The sequence below is a fragment of the Lissotriton helveticus genome, chromosome 7, assembly GCF_964261635.1.
Source record: "Lissotriton helveticus chromosome 7, aLisHel1.1, whole genome shotgun sequence".
NCBI classification, from domain to species: domain Eukaryota; kingdom Metazoa; phylum Chordata; class Amphibia; order Caudata; family Salamandridae; genus Lissotriton; species Lissotriton helveticus.
The window spans coordinates 132425887-132452456 of NC_136068.1; the positions used below are offsets into that span (position 1 = coordinate 132425887).

A 26570-nucleotide genomic window follows, 5' to 3' on the forward strand; every position below is an offset into this window, starting at 1 on the left:
ATGTCACCCCCCTTCCTCCCCTTTCCTTTTCAGCCCCTTAATTCCCCTGCCTCCGTGGATTAGCTTCTACGCGCCAACGTCCTGGCCCATGTGTTCTCAGTTTGTGTGATGGCCAACACCTGGACAGCTGTTTCCTGATGCAGTAGATTCCAGCGTCCTTGCCACCTTGTAAATCTGAGGGGCCGTCGTCTCGATGGTACGCCGAAAGGGGCGTGGCTTGTGTAACGCAAGGACGCCTCTGGGAGCGTGGACGTGACCATAGATTCCGAGTGCGTGAGGGAAGAACGCCTGAAAGCGTCATATATTAACTGTAAATCTGGCGCATAAATCTGCTCGACCTAGTAGCCTTTGGGCCTTCAATCATTAGCAGCGTGAGCGAAATTCCTGATGTCATGCCCAGGTATGAGGCTCCCTTATTCATCCAGCCTGGGGTTAGTCATCCGCAGGCCTGTTTTCGTGTGAACGGATTTCCCAGTCTATACTGATATCAAGGAACTGGGCTCTCTTCATTTAACTTTGACAACTGTAGGTTCCCCCTACAATACATTTATCTTTTTTTACACATTTAGTATCAAGGAACTGGGCTCTCATGATCTAACTTTAAAAAGTGTAGGTTCCCCGTACAATAAATTTATCTTTTTTACACACTTAAATCCCCAGATGCATACTAGCTCCGTGCTTGTCCCAGGGCAAAGAATGTGGAATGTGGAGCAGGGAATGTTGTCAAACTCAACGGGACTGTGTGGATGATCAAGGGCGGGGTACTTCACACAAGAGTCCAGAGTCCCTCAGGCAGGAGGTAAGTTGTTTATTTCATGTTAGTCCCTTTGGTTATGGGAATAGTATGTAGGACCTTTCAGAGCTTCATTTCAATGCATGTAAAGGGCACTCATTCACAATTACTTAATCTCCAACATGTTTAACTTGCATATCCTCCCAACATTCAGTTTAACATTCCAATTCCAACGCACACAAACAAAGACAACAAATATCAGTCACAGAAACTGCAGCGGATCGAAACATGAGGCACCCGCACCTCATGTCAAACAAAAAAATAAGACCACAACTAGGCTGTGAGTACCATTGCAATACAGTCCAAGACATGCAGATCTTGCGATGCTCTTTGATATGTGGCCCTGCCACCGCTTGCCTCCAAACTCACAATGAGGTGTCATAACATTTATGCATGCAGAACCTGTAGTCTCCACAAGCCATATCAGGAGTATAACAGCTAGACTAAATTTAACTCGAGCTGCTGGCCCAGATAATCTGCCGGCGGTCATTATAAAAACGAACCATGAGTGGTGGGCAGTATTTTTTTCGAACATGTTCCAGGGAATACTTAATTCAGGAATCATGCCAGAAAGCTGGAAAGGGGCTATTGTAAGACCAATACATAAACAAGCATTTACAATGCAACGGTTTCGCATTTGCAAAAGTTTGAGCTATTGGCATTGTAAATGACAACATTTTTATTTATGTGTTGGTTTTGAAAACAGATAAATAAATGGCACTGTCATTTACAATGCCAATAGCATAATCTCTCGCAAATGCCACACATACACACCCACAGAGAGCCCCCCACACAGAGCCCCCCCACACAGAGCCCCCCACACACACACACCCACACACAGCCCTCCTCCACACAGCCCCCCCCCACACCCACACGTTTGTGACCGACCTCCCGCTTTCGGGATTTAAAAAGATGCCAAATGCCACTGCTGTTCTCTTTTTTGCGGCGACAAAAGTGATGCTCGAGTTTTGTTTGGTATGTTATCATTTAACTTAAATGGGCGCTATATACCCTGCTTGGAATGCAAACTGCAGGGTGGGTAAGGAGGTTTGGTATTGAAGGATTGCCGAGCTGGTCCCTTTCGCCCCGTCAGGGTTCAGCCAGCAGGAACCCCAGAGTCATCTGGGCGGGGTGGGGTACACTCGACTGATCCCAGGATGTCTGCAGCATGCCTGCCTTTTGTTCCCCATCACACGCCTCTGTGTAATGGTGTATTGCAAGCACACCAAGGAGGGTGCTGAGGAGCACCTGTGTCTGGGCTTTACAGGGGGCAGAGAGCAGTGGGTGCTGGACACTGGTGTGGGAGTGAGAGTGAAATCCGTCCTTCGGCTGGAACCGGAAGCTCTCTCTGGAGCTTAACTCTCTAGTCTTCCTGAGGGCAGCGGGTCCGAGAGCCCATCCAGGCTCCAGCCTCATTCCTCGAAACCCAACCGGAGCGCCACGTTAGACCTTCATGGTGGGCACAGGGGTCTTTGCCGAGGTAGGAGGGGCGGTGGGAGGCAGAGGAGGGCCTGGGATTGGAGGGAATAGGCTTGTGAGGGAACCCCCAACCGGCCACCTCAGGGACCGGGGTCCCCTGCCCCATCGCCCCTCCCCCACGCCAGACTCCTCACCTTTACCCTGGTAACGGCTCATCTGTAAATATACCCCTCACCACCTTTCGCTCACAAAGCAACAACATAAATGATGCCACCTTCTTAGGGTATTCCCCTTGTTGGACCCTGGGGTCTCTAATGTGTCCTTCCGGGTGAGCGCCTGGAGGAGACCAGGTATCCAGCTTGGACCATTTAAGCTGTCACTGGTGTGTGAGGCCGGGTTGAAAGGGCCTGGAGCCGGCAGGACAGATGCTACAGCAGCCCCTTTGTTCTCTCCTGGTCGCATTGGGAGGGTGACTCGAGTCTTAAGAAACTGCAAGTAAAGTTGGCGGTAGGGTGGTTTATTGAGTTGGTGAGTGGAAACGAAGTCATGTATATAGCGCCTACACACTGGGCTTCCTTTTCCATAGTTTAGTGAAGGGACCCAGCCCTCGGAGGGACGTGTTGACAGAGTAAGAGACCCCCCTGATGTCACTGGGCATCTGTGCCTCCCTTGGACAGCCGTGCTCTTCGTTAGGTGGCACGGTGCCATGTGCCTCGACTGATAGCGAGCTCCGAAGCCACTGATGCGGCTCTGACCCTTGTGACGTTCCTCGCGCTGCCAGGGCACGTCCTGCCATGGACCTCCTCTGCTGCCCCTCATGCCGGGGCGTCCTCTGGGACCCGGTGACGCTGTCTTGCGGACACTCCTTCTGCAAATTGTTCCTGGGGGCTACGAATGGCTCTCCCGCTGCCCATGCTGCCGGGAACGGCTGCGCCATCGGGGCAGCGTGAGGTGCAATGTGTTGCTGGGCAGCCTGCTCGACAAGTGCCTAGATGCCGGCTTCAAGGTAGCGCGGCTGAAGGCCGACATGCGGGAGCTGCTCAAGACCCGGGACTACACGGAGGCGCTCCATGAGCAACTACCTGTGTATATGGAAACAAGAACAACGGGAGGGGGGGTGCGGGAACGGGCAAACACGGACAGCGGGAGGGGGGCGGGAACGGGCAAACACGGACAGCGGGAGGGGGGGGGAACGGGCAAACACGGACAGCGGGAGGGGGGGCGGGAACGGGCACACACGGACAGCGGGAGGGGGGCGGGAACGGGCACACACGGACAGCGGGAGGGGGACGGGGGAAGACTAGCACCTCCCATTCCTGACTGTGTTTACAGAATAGCTTCACCGCTGGGACAGGAAGAAGGTTGTGGTGTCGCGCGCATGCATAATAACGGAGGCAAACAGGCAAAGAGAGTGAAAAGAGGGTTGAGAAAGAAACAAGGACGCACTCACCTGGACATCTTCCGGCGGCAAATGATAAAAACATGGCGTCCCCAAAAAAAAAATAGGAACTGCCCACCACCGAAATGACGTTGTCAAAGGGGCAGGATGAGAAAAAATCGCCGGGAACGCCCACCAATCGCCTCGCTGAAAGACGGACGCCTCTCTCTTCCAAGGCTAGCCTCCATTTATGGAGCTAGCCAATGGAACAGAGAGGCGGGAATAAGCCACATACTGGTAAACAAAAGTTTTCGCCTGCGCCGAAAAGCTGCGCGGCGCAGCTGTCGACGAGGCAAAACCTAAAAAGGAGATGTAAATTCCCCTAAAACTATCGCCTGATAAATCTCTTGGACATAGGCGAAAAGGTCTTCGCCAAAGTAATTTTGGGGTTGCTCAAGGATTGGGCAGACGAAAAAAGGATAGTGCCCCCAGAGCAGGGAGGTTTTAAAGAGGGACATTCAACGGTTGATCCCTGTTTTGCTCTCTGGTCCATTGTGCGGAAGTCGATAGAACAGAGGGGCAATTTGTTCTGCTGTTTTGTCGACTTCCGCACAGCATTTGATCTTGTGAGTAGAGAGCAGCTGTGGTCAACATTGGTAGGGTATAACATTCAAGGCGATTTACTGGCCTTGATCCAAGCTCTGCACACAGAAAACTGGGCCCAGATAATCTTGGATGAGGAGGGAGGATTGTCTGGGAGGATCCAGATTGGTAATGGCTTGAGGCAGGGGTGTGTACTTGCCCCTTGCTCTTTTCCCTGTTTATAGCGGATCTGCCCCTAAAGTTAAGAGAGGTTAGCCCGAAACTAGGAGGAAACCATATCTCCTGTCTGTTATACGCAGATGATCTGGTAATTATGGACCAGACGGAGATTGGTCTACAAAGAAAACTAAACATGTTTAAAGAATATTGTTTAAATAAAAAATTAGTGGTGAACATGGAAAAGACCAAAATCTTATGCTTTGGAAGAAGCAAAAGAAAGTTCTCTTGGTATCTAGGCACAGAATTACTGGAAAAAGTAACAGAATATAGATATTTGGGGATGTGGTTTGCGAGTAACCTGACAGACACACCTGGACACTTTAAAAATGAGGGCAGCTGCTTCTGTGAAGGGTTTAAAAAGATTTAATAGTACATATGGAGAAATGTCTGATAGGCCGCTTATAAAGGCCTATCTAGCAACGGTCCCACCACAATTTCTGTATGGAGCAGAGATACTCTATTTAAGTGGCAAAAAAGGCTGGGACAAAGAGGAGGGAAATACCCTTAAGAGCCTTTTCTCGCTGCCCAAATCGTCAATGGTACAAGCAGCAAGATTAGAATTGGGAATCACCTCATGGACCATAACACCCTGCATGGCTTTATTACGTTTCTGGCAGTGTCTAGGGTCAGGTGAGGACCAAAAAATCTTGCAGTGGTGTAAAAGTGAAATTGCCAACAGTGAGCTGACCTGGGCAAAAGAAACAAGAACCTCAATAGGTGAAGCGTATGGAGTGTTTAAATTAAAACTGTGCCCGCAGTCACTCCATTTAACGATAGGTATAAAAGAACTCAGGCTATTGGGAACTGAAATGTCATGTATACACGATCTTAAGTACCTTTCGCGGAAAACCTCAGTGTCCCATATGATCCTTGCTTGGGAAAATGACCTACCCTACCCCTATGTAGATAGATTACCAAGCTGCGGACTGAGGCGTGAAGTGTTAAGATTACGAATTGGAATAAACCCCTGCTATGCGAATAAAGGGGTCACAAATGTAATGATAAACAGCAATGGTAAATGCACTTGCACTTTAGGTATCACCTGTGATATTTTACATATTTTATTAGATTGTTTGAAGATTCTACATATACAAAGAGAAATTTTAGGTCCGATTTTATTAAAATATGAGATTAAAAATAGGATGCAAGCTGTAAACCTCTTAGTGGGAATGAGGAACTTAGATATTGCCTGCGCCTTGGGGAAATTCAATCGAGTTAAAGTGTTTCTCAAATGTAAAGAGTGACGATGAAGTTTAGATTTTTAGGAGAAGAGTTATTTATTTGAAAGACTAGATGTACAATAATGGAATATCTGATCGTAATAAATCTGAGGATGATAACTGCTTTTATTTTTATATATATATATTTTTAAATGTGTTATTTAGGCATGCAGAAGATGTAGTGCATATTTTATGATATTGACTTGTGTACTTATTTTAATTAAGTGAGATTCTGTATTGTATATCTTTATGGTTGTAAAAAACCAAATAAAGTTTTATTGACTGACTGACTGAACCTGTAGTCATGGATGCCTAGTCATGGAACAGAAGGGGCACGGAACTCGCAGACTTCCTTCGATAAAGGGTTTTGCTATTATCCTTAATTCTACAAATTTTTATTTTTTTATTTTTATTTGGAGAGAGTATATCAATAGGAAAAAACATTTACATTTCTAAGCATTATAATATATACATATAGCTAAAATCATGTAGTGCAGGAGCAAATTCATAAATATTAACAAAACAGATTGGTCAGAACGGAAAGAGAGGAATCACAAGAGGAAAAAAGCCAAAAATGAATAGGTACGTGGGTATTATTTCATTTCGATAAATCTTTAACAAAAAGAAAATATACATCATGATTTGCCCTTTCTGTTTAGAAAATTTTTTGCTTTGTAATCCAGTTATTCATAGGGGCCCAGATTGCCCTACCTCACCTTTTTGCGCTATGACCTTTGCACTTATATAAGGCTTCCTCAAGATGGTAAATAGCCAACAAACGACCCAGCCAAGCCTGAAATTGAGCGGCATCTGCATCTATCCATAGTGTGGCAATAAGGAGTTGGATTACTGCTATTGAGACAAAGACAAACGTGTCCTTGTGACGATCACTGCGCGCCTTCTCATTACATCCCAGCAACATTAGGGTTAGGGTTATGTTAACATTCGTGTCAATTGCAGATGACAAAAAATCCCCTATCTGCTTAATCAGTGGACCCAGTTTCTCACAGCCATAGAACATATGTACTATATCTGCTTGCCCTTAATCACATCGCGGGCAGTTATCATCCTCTTTTTTCCCCCTCTAATGTAATTTCGCAGGGGTAAAATAGAGGTCATATACCGTATAGTAATGTTGAGCTTTCAAACTAGCTGCGAGGAACGTCCCTTTGGCTAAAGCTAATGAATTATACACATCAACGTCAGGATCTCCTACTTTATTAACCCATTTGGTTTCTACTGCCTCAAGGTCCTCTGAAAGGGTATCTATCAAGATCTTATAAATATTTTTGGTTTTTGCCTGCGGCAGGAATAGAGTTTCTATTAGCAGATTCCTGCCTAGAAAGGTTCTTTCTTAGTTAATTTGGTTTAAAAAGCAGGTGAGCTGTCTGTATTTAAGGTATGTTCCAGCCGCAATGCCAAACCTTTGCTGCAACTAAAAAAAAAACGACAGCCGTTGTTCATTAAGATAGATATCCCCCCAACTTCAATATTCCTTTTTCTTCCCATTGCTTTGCCAGATTATCGTACATTAATGCCAGAAAGAGGGGGGATCGCCACAGTGGGGTATACCTGTTGTATTTCTGTATCTTCGTGAGCTCTACCATTCTTTTCCATATACTCTAGATTGCAATTATAATCTTAAATTTAGTTTTCTTATAGTAGCTGGGCTCTAGTTGTTGTAAAAGTACTCCTTGTGCATTTCTTTCTATTGCCAACTCGTAGATCGTAGGGAGGTCACTATTTATAGCGTATTGACTGCTGCCCACACCAGGTAAAATCACTAGAGCCATTTGTTGTAAAAAAGTTGCGTAATAATAAAATCTAAGATTAGGAACAGACCATCCACCTCGATCTTGTGGTAATGCTAGGAATTTAAGGGAGCGTCAAATTACTTCCATACAAAATTACTGAATATAAAGTCTAATTTGTTTAGAAGTGAATCTTCAATTGCTAATGGGATCAATCTAAACATATAGAGAACGTTAGGGAGCATAACCATCTTGAGTATGTTACATCTTCCTATCAAGGTTAAGTGCAGTCTATCTAGATTAAGTAGATCTGTACTGTTCTTATCAATCATAGGGATCGTGTTTATGTTCCAAATTGCTTCTACTTTACTACTGATTTTAATACCAAGATAGATTACATCATCGAATCTTCGAGAGTCATTACACAGGTGCTGGAGTTGCATAGAATCTGGGTTTTCCCTGCACTTAATAGATAGCCAGATTTACGGTCATATACGTAAGCTAAATTCTGAATTCGGCTGATTGCATTTACTGGGTCCGTAGTGACCACTGCCAAATCATCGGCATATGCCATTATCTTTGTTTCAAATCCATTGCTGTTAACTGGTGTAATTACTTGATCTTGAAGTATTTGTTCTATAAAAATATCAATATAAAGAGTAAATAATATTGGAGAGCAGGGACAGCCTTGACTTGTCCCTCTGGCAACATCAATAGATTTTGATTCCTGACCCATTATATTTAACCTGACATATGGCCTATAATGCATTGCTTTAATTGCTGTCAAAACATCAGGCCCAAATCCTCTCTGTACCATAGTTGTCCACAGGTATTGCCATGAAACTGGCCACCTTCTTCCACCACAAGATCGCAGACATCCATGACAGCGTCAACGCCACGACCGTCCCGACAACCACGGAGACCTCCGCCCCAACCACCACCATCTGCACCAACCACCTGCTCTCCTGGACCAACATCAACGAGAACGACACCATCAAGATCATGAACACCATCGACTCCGGATCTCCGTCAGACCCATGCCCACACCACATCTTCAACAAAGCCAGCACATCCATCGCACCCCATCTCCGGAAAGTCATCAACACCTCCTTCAAGACAGCAACCTTCCCGGAGAGCTGGAAGCACACCGAGATCAACGCCTTACTCAAGAAACCCAAGGTGGACCCCAAGGACCTCAAGAACTTCCGGCCCATCTCTCTGCTCCCGTTCCCGGCACAGGTCATCGAGAAGACCGTCAACAAACAATTGACCCGCTACCTCGAGGAGAACAACATTCTGGACCCTTCCCAGTCCGGATTCCTCAGCAACCACTGCATCGAGACTGCCCTCATCGACGCCACCGATGACATCAAGTCCCTGCTGGACAACGGAGAAACGGCGGCCCTCATCCTCCTGGACCTGTGAGCCGCCTTCGACATGGTCTGCCACCACTCACTACGAACACATCTCCACAACGCCGGGTTCCAAGAGAAGGCCCTGGACTGGACCACTTCCTTCCTCTCCGGCAGTACACAGAGTGTCTGCCTTCCCCCCTTCTGCTCCGAAGCCACCGAGATCATCTGCAGCGTACCCCAGGGCTCATCCCAACTCTGTTTAACATCTACATGGCACCGCTCGCTCACGTCGCCCGTCGGCACAACCTCAACATCATCTCCTACGCCGATGACACCTATCTGATCCTCTCCCTCACCAAGGTCCCCCACACAGCCAAAACCAGCTTTCATGAAGGAATGAAGGCCGTCGCTGAATAGATGAGGAACAGCTGACTGAAGCTGAACTCGGACAAGACGGAGGTCCTCATCCTCGGATCCACCCCTTCGGCCTCGGATGACTCGTGGTGGCCGACCTCACTGTGAACCGCTCCAGCACCCACCGACCACGCACGCAACCTAGGGGTGATCCTCGACTCCACCCTCTCCATGACTAAACAGGTCAACGCCGTCTCCTCCTCCTGCTTCAACACCCTCTGCATGCTCCGCAGGATCTACAAGTGGATCCCCACTGAAACGAGAAGAACGGTCACCCAGGCCCTCGTCAGCAGCAGGTTGGACTACGGCAACGCCCTCTACGCAGGAGCCTCGGCTAAACTTCTGAGATGGCTCCAACGCATCCAGAACGCCTCTGCACGCCTGATCCTCGACATCCCTCACCGCAGCCACATCACACCCCACCTGAGAGACCTGTACTGGCTGCATGTCAACAAGATGATAACCTTCAAGCTCCTCACCCACGCACACAAGGCACTCCACAACACCGGACCAACGTACCTCAACAGATGACTCAGCTACTACACCCCCAACCGCCAGCTCCACTCTGGCGACCTCACCCTCACCACAGTCCCCCGCTTCCGAAGAGTGACCTCCGGCGGCAGATCGTTCTCCCACCTCGCCGCCAAGACGTGGAACACCCTCCCCATCCCCATCCACCTACGGCAGAACCAAGACCTGCTGACCTTCCGAAAACTCCTCAAGACGTGGCTTTTCGAGCAGTAGCAGCATTCCCCACCCCAGCGCCTTCAAACCCTCACGGGAGAGTAGTGCGCTTTACAAATTATATGATTGATTGATTGATGAAATGCGATCAAATGCTTTTTCGGCGTCTAGGAGGATCATAGCCATCCTTTCACTCCTTGTCTCCGTTATTTCAAACAAGGCTATAGCGCGTCTAAAATGGTCCGTAGTGCTTCTTGTAGGTATGAAGCCGTGCTGCCATGGTGAAACAAGGTTGGCTATGATCCCCCCTAAACATGACACGGGAATCTTTGAATAGAGTTTGGCATCCGCGTTCATGAGGGATGTGGGCCTGTATGATGCAGGGTTGTCAGCAGGTTTCCCTTTTTTTTAAAACCACTATGTCTGCCCCCTGCCAAGACTCCAGGGGGGTCCCGCTATATTGTATTCCAAGAAACAGTTCTAGGAGTATCAGAGTTATTGCCTCTTGAATTAACTTATATAATTCGAGTGGAATTCTATCGGGACCAGCCGCTTTCCCTGAGGCCATTGATTTCAAAGCTACTACAACCTCTTCCATTGTGATTTCTTTATCAAGCTCTTGTCGCTGTGCTTCACTGAGCCTATAATGATTTCCTAAAATTAGCTCATTTTCATTAAAGACCATAAGATCAAGGTTGTCCTGTCGATATAGATCTTGATAAAACTTTTCAAAAGCCTTAATAATATCCTTTAGTTCTGTGTAATGTTTATCTTGGGATCTTATATCAGTTATATTGTTTCTGGCTGTTCTTTGCTTAGAACGCAAAGCAAGTATCTTACCAATGGTCTCACCATATTCATATCTTTCATTTTTGTGTCTCTGATAGCTAGCTGCCCCCTTCCTAATGTAATAACTGTTTATTTCAGCTTTTATGATCATTATTTTTTGTCGCAATGAAAATTCTCCCTCCTCTTGCTTTTGTCTAATTGCATTAGTATGTTGTTCTTCTAATTGCATATAAATAAACACAAGGGAGAGTAAGGGAATTTGTTCACAGAAACTGTGAACGGGGAGTACTCCTAGTCCCCAAGACTAACTATCAATAAACATAAGAGGAGTATCACCTAGAAAAGCTCAAGGAGCGATCTGAGTGGAAAGATTTATTAGATGAGAAGCAAGTCCTTCTTGGATTATAATAAACCCCTCACTCACCAACCTGGTTGGTGACATGCTTCATCATCGGGGTCCACCCTGATAGCCGAATGCCATCAGGGTGTGCTTCGACACCTGAAGTACAGTGGAGCGGGGTTTTTTGTGTGTGAATAGTGCAAAAAAAGGTGATAAAAATTGTCCTGGTATGACTATTGTTAATAAAGTTTATTTCTAGACTACTGGACAATATTAAAAATGTGTGAAGGATACAATTACAGTTTGTTATGACCATATGTATCTATGTGTTGGAGGTCTACATGTTTCAACCCGCTAATGGAAGTTGCCGGGTTTTCTTCAGGACCAACGGAAAATGGGTGGTCAGAGCACACTAACGCTCTGCCAATCCTAGATTCCTTCGAACTACTGACAAAAATCTGCAGTAGAATAGTCTCTCAAATTTGGATGGGTGAGAGAGACAGAATAAAAAAGACCTGTGGAAGAAGAATAGAACATTTGTTACAAGCCTGTAACGTCGTGCAGTGCTGTCTCTCACGTGTTTTTTAATCTGTGTTGAACCCATTCAGACCAAAAGCGAGCTAGACGTGCACAATGGTGGAAAATACTACCAGTGGCGCAGGTATTATCAATTCTTACTGGCACACCTATCAAGTAGTGGTGTGCAGAGTGTTCAAAGTAACATTATAACCTCGTACATTCCACGAATGCTGGTGCATGACTCGGCTGTGTTCAGTTATACACCTATCAAACAGTGGTAGTGCACCTATCAAATGGTAGTGTGCAAAGTGATCAAGATATCTTTATAGACAGGAGACTCTCACACTCGACGCTTATTGGTGCGTGACTCGGCTGTATTCATTTACACACCTATCAGGTAGTGGTGTGCACAATGATCAATACATCATTATACACATCGGTTTCTTGCACTCCACGATTCTTTTGTGCGTGACTCAACTATGCTCACTCACAGTACAGTGAGAAAATAACTATGTGAAATTAATCATCCTTTCAAGCATCACTGACAGACAGGACTCACAAACATGTAAACACACAAGAAGAGACCTAAGAGTAGCAGGACTTACTCCTGTATTAGGGTCTCTGGGCTTCACGGGGTTGGGTGGGAGTTGGTCTCTGGTAGGGACATATTCTGTATTTGGGGAAGGGTTAAAAATCGTCAGATGCCAGTAAAGCGCCTCCGCGATAGAAAATGACTCATAAGGTATAGTCAATTGTTTCAGAACAGGAAATTACTTACAGTTTGCCAGAAAAGAGCGTAGCCAATTACCTACATGCGGGGTGGCTGCAGGAGAGGCATGTAGGGCATGGGGTTTCCTGCCCAGGTGCTTCTGGATTCCCCCACACCCCGTATCATATTGGGTGTTCAAATCCCCACAGATTACTAATGGGCCTGACCATGATGATAACTCAACTTCTAAGTTGTTAAAAATTTGCTGGTCATCCTCATTAGATCAGTATATCATACAGATAGCCAATGCCGTATGGAGCTGTACAATAGCCCATCTTCCCACTTATCTTCCAATACCCGTTTAGCAGAGCCAATACAACTCTTTGCATGAATTGTTACTCCCCTGATGGTTGAAGTTCATTTCATTTCATTCTTTTCCCCCAAGGGATGTGTGTTTCTTGTTGGCATATTATATCGGTTTTTGGGCCTCTTAATATTTCCCCAACTCTGAAACGTTTTTGTTTGTCGTTGAGACCGCCAACATTAACTGAACAAATAGCTATTTTACCCATCTGGATCGTTTAATTTCCGCTGAATTAGATGCTCTTGCTTATTTAAGGTTACTATCTGATTCCTTTTTATTATACCCTCTCCATTTATTTATTTCTCCGCCCTGTGCCCAACCCCCGACTCTCCTACCCCCACCATCCCCCTCTTCTGCACTTCCCCCACCCCGTGCTCTTGAACCCTTCCACCGCCCCTCCCCCTGTAGAAAGGCATCCAGACTAAAGAGTCTGTTGTGATGAGTGCTGCCCTCCAACCCAGAATTAGTTTCCCGGCAGCTAGGTACCCCAGATCAAAGTAAAAACCGGAAGAGAAAAAAAATAAATAAACCCTTCTCTTCCTCAAGCTTCCCAGGCAAACTAAAAACATCATCCGAATGAAATGTTCATTGGCTGCTATTATAGTGGGAAGAGAGAAAGAGAGGGGAAAAAAAGAAAGGGGGAGAATTAGCAAGTTCGGATATACAATCACTGAAGAATAGTCTAAGATTTATGGTCCCAGGCCTCCAAATATTCCTTGACTTTAACTTCAGAAGTAAAGAACCGAGTATGATCTCCCTTGATCACTTTCAGACACGCCGGATGCACAACAGGTATGCTTGTCCCCCCGATCCTGTATTGGCTTGACCATCTGACGAAGACGCCATCGTCTTTACACTGTGTAGTGGCAAAAGTCTGGTTGAACAAAAAACAAATAGTCTCCTCCACTGCGCTTCGATGTTGGCTTCGCTTTATCATATATTGCCTGTCGCAGTAGAAAATTGCCAAAATAGACAAGTATAGCCCGGGCTTTGTATCAGGTTTCACTGGGTGCTTAAGGTTAAACGGGACCCGATGAGCTCTCTGTATCTCTGAATGCCCCTTCCAGCACTCGAGGTCCGGAAAAGCCTTCGATAACATGTTGACCATATACGCCCGCGTATCAGACCCTTTTCCCTCTGGTACACCAAGCATCCGCAGATTGTTTTGGCGCTGTCGATTTTCATGGTCCTCTAGTTTCCACTATATATCGACTATTTGGGCATTATGAGCATTCGTGCTTGTGCGCGCGGCTTCTAGATCATTCTCTAAGGTTTCTATTCGGATTTCCAGAGTAGTCAGTTGTTCTTTGATATCAACGCATGACTTCGCCACCTTCCTTACGGCCTATTGAATCTTCCGCATAGCTGACTGTGCGTGTTTCCTATCTTGGCGCGTTTCTTCGCGATGGGAAAGAATACATTGAAGAACCGTGTCTAACGTTGGAGGTTCTGGGTATACCGTATTATCGCTTTTAGGAATTGATGTTTTACAAGTACTGAGTAAATCTGCGCCTGAATGGTCCCATCTTAGACTTTTCTTTTGCAAACTGGGATGGATTGTCTTCCTAACTGCCTTACGTATTCTAGCTGCAGTCTCTTTTTTACTGCTGTCAGCAATCTCCTCACTAGAATCTTCCAATGAATCAGACCCTGATCCGGAGCCTGACACAGCCCAGATCCATTCTGAGAGCGAGAAAAATCAGTCCATATCCTGTTCACTATGATTCGACGAAGCAGCGTGGTTTGCCGCCACGGCCTCTATGAGCGGGGAGTTAAACATGTTAGTGTCCGGTATTATAGTTGATAATTGACCCCCAGATCCATCTAGGTTGCTTCCATCTATGCAATTTTTTAACTCCGATTGCAGGCAGGGAGCAGAGGTGGTGATGGGGAGAGCTGGGGGGGGGGGGGAGGGGGTGATTTGACAGATTTGACACATTGGGCTGGCTGTCCTTAATTGCATCCGCCGTCAAAGTAATAGTCAATAATGAGGGTTCTTGATGACATCAGAGACCTCCGCATCAGCCTCCCCAGTCACCTCATTACCATCTTTGCCTCTCCCCCGTAGCTGCTCACCTTCTTGTAATTTCAGATTCTTTGAGACGGACGCTGCTCGCAAGAGATCCAACACCGAAAGGCTCATTAGTGGGCGGCAGCGCGATACGACTTTTCTTCTCCTCCATCTTATCAGTCCTAGGCACAACAGTCCCCGCAGTTTGTTCCCCCCCCCACCTTGTCGTGGGTGGGGGTCCGAGGCCATTGTTGCTTTGGGAGACAAGCCTACGGTTGCGCCCATGCCAGACAGCGTTTTCCCCTTAACAGCGGTATCCACAGAGATCTTTGGAGCCATGGTTTCCCACTACACACCGAGGAGAAGCGTGAACAAAACCGGCACCACTTCCCCTGTCTTCCGCCGGTCGTCAATACGCGCAGAGAGACGAGGAGCGCCCTTGCCTGCTCCGTACAACGCAGCGCGGCTTCCCACTGATTGGAACCGTCGTAGAGCCTCAGGTGGGTGAGAAACGATCCCATTCCGCCTTGTTCCTGCATTCCGGTCCGTTTTTACATTTTCTCTCCCGTCCTTCCTCCACTCTTAATCTTTTTGTTTATTCGAGTTTTTCTTCTTAAATAACTGGTATTCTCATTCAGTGTGCATTCTTCCTTGACTTGCGATCATTTTGCTGCCAATTACTGCCGCTTTTCAGTTCCAAAGTCGAGTCATGTTTGGGGAGCAGCCGAACGACCGACTCACTCAGTCGCTATCTTGCCTCCCTCTCGTGACCGTCTAATTCTACACATTCATGGCACAAAACAAATCCAAAATGGAAGGTTTAACTGCATCAACTAAAAATTCCCTGACCAGACTCCAACACAAAAACCTCTCATCACAACTACATACTAATAAAGTAGCGAGGAAAGATGGCAGAAGACGCACACAGGAAGAGACTTGAGAATACTATAAAGGAACAAAGAGTGAGGGAATGATAACTGTGGAAATGAGAAAGGAACCAAATCGTAGTGAAGACGAAGGAAAAGGGGATACAAAATGTGATTTACCACATTCCAGTGTCTACATAAAAGTGAGGTGCCCTTGAGTACGGCCCTACAATGTGTTCGAAAATTATAGCCACATGTGATATGCTCAACAGTCTAGCAGTGTTGAAAAGTCTACCCCTGACACAGGAAGTGAGAATTCTGATGAGAAATCCCTTCTCAAGAGAGAGCTGCAATAGGAGAACACTTGAGGAAATTGCAACTGCAGAAGCAATCAGGGCCCTTTCCCCATCTCTTTTGCATCTCCTCCAGTGCAGAGAAGGACATCTTGCTTGAATAAAAAGGCTTCTTTCCTCCAGATTGGACAAAAGCAGTAGATATGCTTGTGGTTAATTCTGTGAAGTGAAGATTTGCGTCCAACGGATAGACACAAAGTGCTCAGCAGTTGTATGTTACTGGTCCCTTTCTAAGTTCATTGTTCCTATTTGTTTTTATTTAAAGTACAATCTTTGCTATTTAGCGTGATTTCTTGGGTCTTTACATCCTCTATTTCAAGATCTTTGTCTAGTGCTCATAGATTTATTCTCCAAATTGAAGGATGTGCCATTTCAATAAATTCATCCCAAAGTTTGTCAACAATGTTCTGTAACCTAGAAAAGTATCTTGTGGCCACTTGCACTGCAAGGGCTGTTTGTGCTCTTCCTACTTGGCGGTGGAGGGGGGGCGGTTAACAAAACTTTTATTGCTGCATTAGGTGAGCAATAAGCACATATCGGAAACCCATTGAATGTCTCTTTTGGGCTTTTCCAGCTTCTGAAGTTCCCAGCTCTGTCCTATAAAACGGATCCCACCACAATAGTCTGCATTGCTCTAGCAGATGGCATGCAGTGGTGCAGCAGAGCCTTTTTGAGAACTTCCCTATTCCCTTGCCTGTCTGGTCTGCTTTTTATTGGCATTGCTTCTATATGTGGTGAATACATTGCTTTGAAATTGAAGTATTGGACTAAGTATGTGAACACATTCACAATCTATTAAGACTGACCCTATTTTTTAGGTCTTGTATATTACGTTTTTTCTGCTGAAGTTATCATCATTAATTTAGATTTATTTTCATTGATGGTCAGACAATTTTCCTTGAATACATTTCTGTGCACCAGAAGATATTTCGTAGAGCATCTGGTGTCTTTGCAATCAAAACAAAGCCATCCACAAATAACAGAATGGGTATTTCAATAACTATAATTCAGAGTACAACCTGCACAAGTTCTGTTAAACTGTCTTCTGTTAAACAAGCTTCCGATTGCCCTACGTGCCTGCCAAACAGAATCGGCATTCCGAAAGTCTCTTAAGACCCACCTTTTCTCCATGTAATGCTCTTTTCTCTGTTCCTACGCCCCCTGTTCCCAGATCTATCAGCGCCGGGACGCCCCGTTGGGGCAGCTGTGCGCTTTATAAAATACACAAATAAATAAATAAATAAATGTCATTTGTATGCAGGTTATTAGCCCCTTCCAGGCTGATGACGAGCTCAGATCGTCATGAGCGTAACCTGCTGTGCGCTCATGACGAGCTGAGCTCGTCATGTAACGCGGTAATTTTAAAATTGCCGCGTACAGCGGGAAAAGCCGCCGCAGCGATGCGGTTAAATAGGGGACAGAAGGCAACATTCTGGACCCCTCTAGTTACCATTATCTTTGTATTTTTAGCTCCGTCAAGTCTTTTTTTTCACCTCCATCGTAGTTCCCATATAAAGAAATGAAATCATATTTACTAGCGGTTGGTCCATTTTTTTTTTTTTTTGCGGTTGGTCCATCTTTCATTTTTTTTATTTCACTCATAATGCTGAATGCCCAAAGGTGTCAAAAAGCTGTACCAAAATCCAGGAAGGTCATTTAAAGTGGCGTAGCTTTTTGGTACCACATTTTTCATTGAAAGGAGAAATATGACCAATAGTTGAAAGGCCTTTCCTAAATTTGGTCTATTCTGGTACCAGACCTTGGTTCTCCAGTCACACATGCGTTGTCGTTTAGTTCGGCATATTTTTAATACAAATATCTCCACATCTTCTGTATTGTGAGGAATAATGCAAATATCTCTTTGTTCACCGTGACCAACTGAATCTAATCATGCATATTTCTAATATTATAATACTTTCAATTACATTTTAAAATGTATTAGCAGACCTATATACATTCATGCATATTACGTGAGCATAATTAGACACGTAAATAATTAATTAACAGGTACCTAGGTGTCTTAGGTTTGTGTTTCACTACCCTTCTGCATGCAACCCAAACACGCCTCCCATTAGAAACACTTTCAGAGACAAGAAGAGTTTTAAGTCCATTCTTCACCTTGAGTCAAGTCAACTGTATCAGATCTGAGTGCAGGAAATAACTCAAGAGACAATAAAAATGCACTGCTAAAAAACCCTTGCCATAAACAGCCTAAATGGGAGCACTTAACAGAGACTGAACAGGTAAAAGCTACATAAAAGGATAACCATAAAAGGTCATCAGCAAAAATATCCAATACAACAATATAACCGCATTCCAAGGGCCCAATGTTCAAAGGGGTTTTGCTGTTGTTAAGCTTAAGATTAGCAAAAACATAGTGCTTATGGTATCAAAACACCTTTTTACAACGTACCAAAGGCTTTTTGTGAGCCAGAAAAGGCTTTCCGACTAGTATGACATTACTGTTTATGGTGATTTAAAACCTTTCCAACATAAAACAGCAGGTACAAGTAGACATGGCCGAGTTCATGCAAACGAAACCGAATAAAATTTAAACATTTAAACAATGACGTATTTTAGATAATAAAACAAATATTGCAGTTACCGTTTTAACCAACCACTGAGGGACACGCTAATTATTTCCCTTCTAAAACTGCACAAAGTCGGGTTTTTACGAGATAAACGGGAATCAAGGTCTTGCATTTTTAAAAAGAATTAAGAGAAGCGGTGTACGTACTTGAAATAGAACCATAAAAAATAGGTAAAGTGCAAGTACAATGATGTGGCATGCCAGCTTTAGTACATTATTAACAGCAGCACAAAGTTTCAATATGTTACAGATGCTTTCTGACAACTAATTTTACGAAAATCAAATGTAAAAAAAACCAAGCTGTATTTGAAAGTGATCAGAATAGTCTTTCCGACTATCAAAAGGGCCTTTACGACTCTTTTTGAAGAATGCTTTTATTAAACAACAAACAGTTCCAGTCAGATACACAGCGTACAGTGGGTCATCACATAATATATACTTTACATTTTGCGGGGGTCCTGCATTGTGCAACTCAGCAAGGGTCACATTCCCTGAACAGATCAACACATCACTACAACGAAAAATGTTAAACTCACGATACCTTCCTTCAGGCCCATGCGTTCACAGGTTCTGTATTTCTCCCAGGGGAACCATATCTTTTCCCACTTCTTAGGGCAGCCTCTGCTTTCATACACCACCCTCTCCGCGAGTTGACACCAGTCCATGTCGTCCATCCAGTCCGCCAGCCTGGGAAGCCCACGCGCACACCATAACCCTGCGATATTGCCTTTAGCGACCCCAGCTGCCAGCATTAGCCAACTTTTTTGTATGTGCTGGCCATCTGTCCTCCCCGGTGACCACCAATAGCAGCCAACGTGCTTCCGGCTGTATGTGTGCGCGCACCACCCCCGTCATCACACCCGCTAATCTGGACCAAAATCGCTGTATCACTGGAAATTTCCATAGAAAGTGAAAAATGTGCTGGGCAGAACACAGCCTTTCACGCACTGGTGTGATTCCACCCGCCCAATCTTATACATGAGTGTGCGAGAATAATAGGCTCAATGCAAGATTCATAATAGAATTAATCGAAATTTGGCCCGTGTCGCAATGTTTCTGGGGCACTAAATCACCTCCTGCCAGTCATCGTCCTCCAACACACATGTCCAGTTCCAAGGTTGGCCGAAGTGTCCCAAGGCGATCAGTAAGTGTTTCATTATTTTCCTATATGTGAGTAAGATTGCTTTGTCAGGGAATGGGTCCAGTTGTAGTCGCTCTTCTACAGGGGCATATTCTGGCACCATTTCACCATCCTTAATATGGCACCGAAGCGCATGTTTCAGTTGGAACTATCGGTATTGCTATGTCTCTGCTAACTGATAGTCTTTTTGTAGTTCGTCAAATATAAGCATACAATCGCGCCTACATATGTCCCCCAAGTCATCTATTCCTATATGGCTCCAGTTGCGGAATCTCTTGAGTTTCCCTACCTCACTAAGCCCATCACTATGCCACAGTGGGGTCTGTTGGGTTATCCGATCCTTCCAGCCTAGCACCTTGGTGGCGGCAAGCCATGCTCGCACCGCCATCTGGGTATGTGCAGGGAGCAGCCTTCCACTTCTATTCTGATATAATACCGACTTGTATCCCCTCGTTCCCATTGCTCTTCGGTCCTTTCGGTACGCAGGGTCAGACTGCGGCGCGAAAACTCACCCATAGATATTTATCAGTTGCTACGCTAGGTAGTAGTTTCTCACATCTGGTATAGCAAGCCCACCCTCGTATATACCCCTCTGAAGCTTGTGGAGTTCTATCTGCTCCGTGACCCTCCAGTCCTACCGCAGTAATCCGATACAATTATCCGGCCAAAAGATGCAGAATCGCCAATGGGAGAATAAGCGGCGGGCGCTGAATGAAACTGCCCTAAATAAAATTGGTGACGGTGGGCAGGAGCTGTGTCGATCGGCGATTCTGGGCCTATAACTGGGGGAGTCGGGCCTTGATTATTGAAGTGACCGGCTGGAGAGACGAGGTATCTGGCGTGACCCCCTCCCCCACCCTCGGAAGTACGGAGTGATAAAGCCACGAAGCTCCGGAATTGACCGTGACGCCCCCCCCCCGTGACTGTGGGGGAATTAATCGGTGCATCGGTTAGGAGAACAGCAGCCCTCGAGCAGACAGGGCCGAGACAGCGCTGCAACTCACATGACTGAGCTTGGGCCCGGGTCGGCTGCCAGAGGTGGGTGAGGAGTCCCCGCGGCCCGCCTGATGTGACCTAGTTGCTGTTTGGGGCCGCAAGACTAGTTTGAAGCAGCGCAATGTTAATATTTTCATGGATGACCAGTTTTGCCCTCGCAGACACTAGAGCGGGCTAAGTAATGCCTGCAGGTGACTGGCCCCACCTGCCCCTTGCATTGATGTGTGATCGGAGCTGTATGTGACCGCGATCTTGGAAGCAGAGCATAAAGTTATTCGTGTATGCGCCCATTGTGGAGATAACAGAAGGGTACCTACGAAGCCCTACTGGATGCATCAGGTGTGAGTTACATTACACAGAGACTGTGCAGGCCCGCGGCTAGAGCATCCGATAAAAATCTGTGCCTTGCTGGGTCGGACCCTATTGACTGGGCCTGGTGGTGAATGCGTGGAACTTTACTGGGGGCTTTTGCTGTGGTCTATGGGGGCACGAGGAATGGTCTCCCTGTTGTTCTTGCTTCAGTGTAGTCAACTGCCTGAGGTCACATGCGGTGAACCAACCTGCTCCCCCGTTATTCCTTGGCACACAGGTGGCCCAAGAGTCTGCCAACCCGCGGAAGCCCTCTGATGTCTGGAGGGCTTAATAGCTGATTACGTTCTGGGCCTGAACCGTGACGACTCTGAGTGGCAAACGGGTGGGCTCCGCGCCCGAATCTGCCTGCGTGGGGTTCCACTGTACCTGCAGCCGGCGACGCCCCTGATGCCCCTTTCCATTGCAAACACCTGATTACTAATCCAATCACGAAGCCTGTTAATACGGAGTTAAATCAGCGTCTTCCACCTCGGTGCGAGACAGGCCCCACACCACTCCGACGACCTTGGGAAGACCCTGTCAAAGGTCAATTCCATCTTGCATTTCATTAGAGGATCCTTTCCAAGGCACTATCGACACCTCGCCATGTCTGGCGCCAAGGGCGCCAGAGGGTCTCAACAAAGTAGACTTGACTGATTTACCTGTCCGAAGACGGACCTTGCCGAGAAGAAGGGGACCGGCGACAAATTGCAAAGTGGAGCAGAGCAGGACCCCACCGAACCAACGATGAAGGACTTAATGGCAGCTATCATAGGCATCCACACTTCTATTGACACTCTTTCCTCGGAGGCGGCGCTGATCAGAGCGGATCTCACAAAATACAGGGAGAAGGTCAAACAATTGGAAGTCACCACCGCCAGCCCTGTTCGAGGACACCTCACAACTCCAAAGGACATCGGAGAGCTTCAATCATTTTGCAAATCCACCGAGGACAAGCTGGATGACTATGAGGGACATCTGCGACGCAATAACATCTGCATTCTTGGGGTACCAGAAAAATCAGAAGGGCCAGCTGCCGACTTATTTATCGAGGAGCTGATCTCGACGAAGCTACAATCAAAGGGCCTTTCTAAACTGTTTGTGGTAGAGAGGGCCCATGGAGTGCCTGAGGGTCGCCCAAAGCATGCCCCCCCCCCGGCCAATACTGGCCCGGCTGCTTAATTACAGAGACAGAGACACGATTCTCCAGGCGGCAAGGGTTGCTCCTCCAATCCAATTGGATAGCTCCGAGATCATCTTCTTCCCTGACTTCACCCGTGCGGTGCAGATGCGGCGGCGCTTCTTCCTTGATGTAAAGCGACGGTTAAGCGAAAAATGTCTCAAATACCCCATGCTCTTCCCAGCGCGCCCTCGAGTTGAACTGGATGGTAAAACCCGTTTCTTTGACCTTCGAGAAGTGGCATCTGACTGGCTGGACAGCCTCAGACCCTCGCCAGACCGGTACTCTACCGACCAGTGAATCCAACGATGCTCTCTTGCAAAAAGGGCCTTCGCTGCTTCACAACGCCTTGCTTCAGCCGCTGTAGAACTTTGAACCATTGACGCCCGGCCCAAGTTGACATTGAACTTTGCACTGACGTCCTGGACACTCTCCCATCTGGCAACCTGAATATCGGACATGTCCTGCATCGAAAATCTGTAGTGGTAGGCGGGGTGGGTGGAGCGATGCGGTACTGAAGCCTCCCCTCGTGTGTGTTTTTCTTTTCAGTAGAATAGTTTGGCGACAGGCACTCTGCATTTAAATAATATGGGCAGTTCTAAGCCCGGAGTGCAGGGGAGCAGGGTGGCGGGTTGTTGGGAGGGACTGTTATTTTTTTGGGGGTATTGTTTTGTTGTATTTTCTCTACGGTACAATGTGTACATGTGACCCCATTAGGGGCGACCTATCTAGCTTACAATGGGAATACAGTACAATAGGGAACTCAAAATCTTAAGTTGGAATGTTAACGGGCTGGGGGACAAGATCAAGAGGAGTGTTCTGTTGCAATATATTAAACGCCAATCGCTGGACATCGTTTTACTCCAGGAAACGCACCTTGTTGGTAACTCTTGTAAGGCAATGCATAGGTGGGGATATTCAATGGTAGCACATGCGGGCTTCACCCGTAGTTCCAGGGGAGTGGGTATTATGCAGAAAAATGTTTTCCTTTCTCGCTCACCTCTACATACGTAGCTGACCAAGGTAGATATGTTGGAATCACGGGCTCTTGGGAGGGCTGGCTATCACCCTTCTGTCAATATACGCACCCCCGGGATGCAGGGCACAACCTTCACTGACTTGAGCGCTATATTCCTAACGTTGCCTGAAGGACACCTGGTACTTGGAGGAGATTTTAATTCTATTGTCTCGGGCGCTTTAGACAGACACCCCCCTCAAGCAACTCCTCAGGCCGCTTATGCGATTTCCAGTTTTCTAGAAGCAATGGGACTAATGGATGGCTGGAGGACGCATAATCCTGGTAAGATACAACATACCTTCCACTCAGGGGGCACACAACAGTTTATCCCGCCTGGATTATATACTAGTCCCGGCTTCACAGATTACAGGCATACACGAAATCCGCCATCTCGCAAGGGGTATCTCTGATCATTCCCCATTATGGGTCCACATAGTTCTAGACCACACACAGGTGGGGAGAGTTGTCCCAATAAACCTGTGGTATCTTAAGAACTCCAAAATACGGAAAGGATTAACCAAATCTATCGAAGAATACTTTCTAGATAACGAACACTCAGTAGAATCACCCCAGACACTCTGGGAAGTTTTCAAAACGGTGGTCCGAGGACAAGCCCTGTCCTTGATAGCTAACTCCAAAAAAGACAAGGCGAGAGAGATCTCAGACATAGAGCAGGATTTATACCGTCTAGAACAAGATGTCACTTCAGATCCCACGCTCGAAGCCTTCTATTCCCTACGCCTGCGACAGGAGGAATACCAGGCATTGGTCACTGATCGTGCCAAACTAATGGGGCAGGAAAGGCTAGAGAGAATATATGACTGGGGCAACAAGGCTCGCAAATTGCTTGCGTGGTTAGACAAGTGCAATCGGGCCAGCAGACTTGTACCAGAAGTCAAGAGCACTCAGTGATGGATCCCCAAGACATAGCTAACCATTTTGTAGCTCATTTCCAAACTGTGTATAGTTCGGTAGCACCATACCCTGAAACAGACTTTACTGATCTTATTAAGGATATAACTCTTCCTAGATTATCGGACTCAGACTTCACGTTCATGGATAGTGTACTCACTACTGATGAAATAGCTATGGCAATATGAGCGCTATACTCTGGGAAAGCTTTGGGCCCAAATGGCATTCCGATAGAGCTCTATAAGCTTCAACCAGACAAATTAGCCCGATACCTGAAGTCTATGTTTGAGGATAGCCTAAGGGAGGGAACATTACCGCGTGACCAAAGAAATGCAACTATAGTCACAATCCACAAAGAAGGGAAGTCCAGGACAGAGTGCACCTCTTATCGGCCTATATCGCTGCTGAATGCGGAACCCAAAATTCTGGCTAAGGTGCTGGCCAATAGACTGATCAAGGTAATAGGTGACCTAGTTCATCCAGACCAATCAGGGTTCATGCCTAAAAGAAACACGGCCCTCAATCTGTGCCGACTACACGGAGTCCTGGGCAGGGTACCAACGTTACGAGAGGACGCCGCTGTGGTCTCTCTAGATGCCACCATGGCTTTCGACACATTGGAATGGCCTTACCTTTTTGCAGTACTCGCCAAGCTGGGCTTTGGGCCAAATTTCTGCCGCTGGATACAATTGTTGTGCAGCGCGCCATTGGCCCAGGTACTGGTAAATAACAGAAAGTCTGAACCCTTTGAACTTAGCAGAGGAACCCGTCAGGGGTGCCCCCTTTGTCCTTTACTGTTCGCTCTGGCCCTAGAACCACTCGCAGCATGGATACTTAAAGATGTAATGATTCGGGGGAGGCGCTGGTCCGCGGAATGGGAAGACCTGATCTCCTTATACGCTGATGATATTCTCCTTTAGCTTTCTTCCCCAAGAGATCCCTAATAGCAGCTTTTGATATACTGGATACTTTTGGGAGGTACTCTGGTTTTCGAATCAATTGGCAGAAGTCGCACCTCTATATCCTTTGGGGAACTCCTCCCCCTTTGCCCCGAAATTGCCCAATTCCAATGGTCTCGGTAGGCTTCAAGTACCTGGGCATTTTTATATCTTTAGACCCTTTGATTCGCTACGCTCGTAATCTACTCCCTCGACTGCAATGGCTCAAGAATGATATAACTCATTGGAAGTCCCTCCCGCTCTCGTTGTTGGGCAAGGCTGCCTTATTTAAAATGAAGTCTTTGCCCTGCTTTCTATATGCGCTTCAGAACTCAGCTGATCTTGTCCCAACCGCGTACTTAAAAGACATCCAAGGGCTCCTTAGAGACCTGCTATGGGGAGGGAGGCCATGTATAGCTATGAAAAAACGAACACTTGGCTGGTATGATGGGGGAATCTGCCTGCCTGACATAAAAAAATACTACTGGGCTGCACCTCTCACAGCTATCAACCACTGTACATACGGACACCCGGACAACCCGGGATTCCTGATGGACTGATGGCTATTACCCAAAGGGACCTTTTCGAGAGCACTATATTCAACGCCAAATAAATATCCACTCACTGGACCCACAGCCCACACAGTTAAAATCTGGCACTCTGCCACTAAATCAATTGGCTGGCAAAACAAATTGACGATGGCCACACCTTTGTGGGACTCACAAAAAATAGGATATATGGGGAATTCAAAAGGATTTGACAAATGGGACGTAATAGGGATTCCCCATATCAAAGAACTTTGGTGTGCGGGGGTGAAGCCCTTTGGCACTCTGCAAACTCAATATGCCCTGTCAGATTCTGAATACTACCGTTACCTACAAATCAGACACTCGCTGCAAGCAGCTATTCCCGAGGACTCTGATATACCAGGCATTTCCCCACTGGAAGACAGGCTATTGGATGGCTATCTACCTGATAATGCCATCTCCCTAACATATCGGAAGCTTATCAATAACATCGACAACCCTCTACTCAAACTACGAGACAAATGGATGGAGGACGGAATAGAATTAGATGATGAAACCTGGCAGGAAGCCGTCTCCTCTCCTAAGACGGTTGCTATCCCAGCGAGACTTCGGCTGGTGCAATTAAGGATCCTCCACAGAATTTATTTAAATGGTCCCCAACTGATACACATGGGTGAGCTGACAGACGGCTCTTGTAGGAGGGGATGCACACAACTGGGCACATACCTACACATATTATGGCACTGTGAGCAAATCCAAGAATTTTGGCGCAAAATCCACATGATCATGGGTGAAGTGTTGGGGATAGACCTAGGTGCCTCCTAAATATCTGGGAACCTACCGACCTCAATGCCTACAAAACGAATTGGGTCACACTTGGCTGCATAAATGCCAAGAGAAACATCGCACAGCTATGGGGAGCCCCGCACCCGCCCACAGTCGTAGCCTGGGAACAAGATCTAGACTGGTTTATGTTGAGCGAGAAGATGGTCTATGTGGCTCGGGCTGTCCCCGCAAATGGTCTAAAGTTTGGACCCCCTGGAACGCCTACCGGGGAGATATATGTACACCCCCCATGTGATGCTGATGAAGATGACCCCCCCATCCCCCTGAATTTCAATGAACTGTGT

The 26570-nt window shown here is 46.5% G+C and overlaps 1 protein-coding gene across 5 annotated transcripts in view; it reads left to right on the plus strand.

Annotated features, from left to right (window-relative positions):
• Positions 1-261: 261 nt before the first annotated feature.
• RSPO4 (R-spondin 4) overlaps positions 262-26570 on the plus strand; it is a 131857-nt gene continuing 105548 nt past the window's right edge. For all 5 annotated transcript variants that reach the window (XR_013598499.1, XR_013598500.1, XM_078651716.1 and 2 more), the window contains exons 1-2: positions 262-400; positions 661-799. The gene's annotated coding sequence lies outside the window, so the exon portion shown is untranslated. The remainder of the gene's footprint in view (positions 401-660; positions 800-26570) is intronic.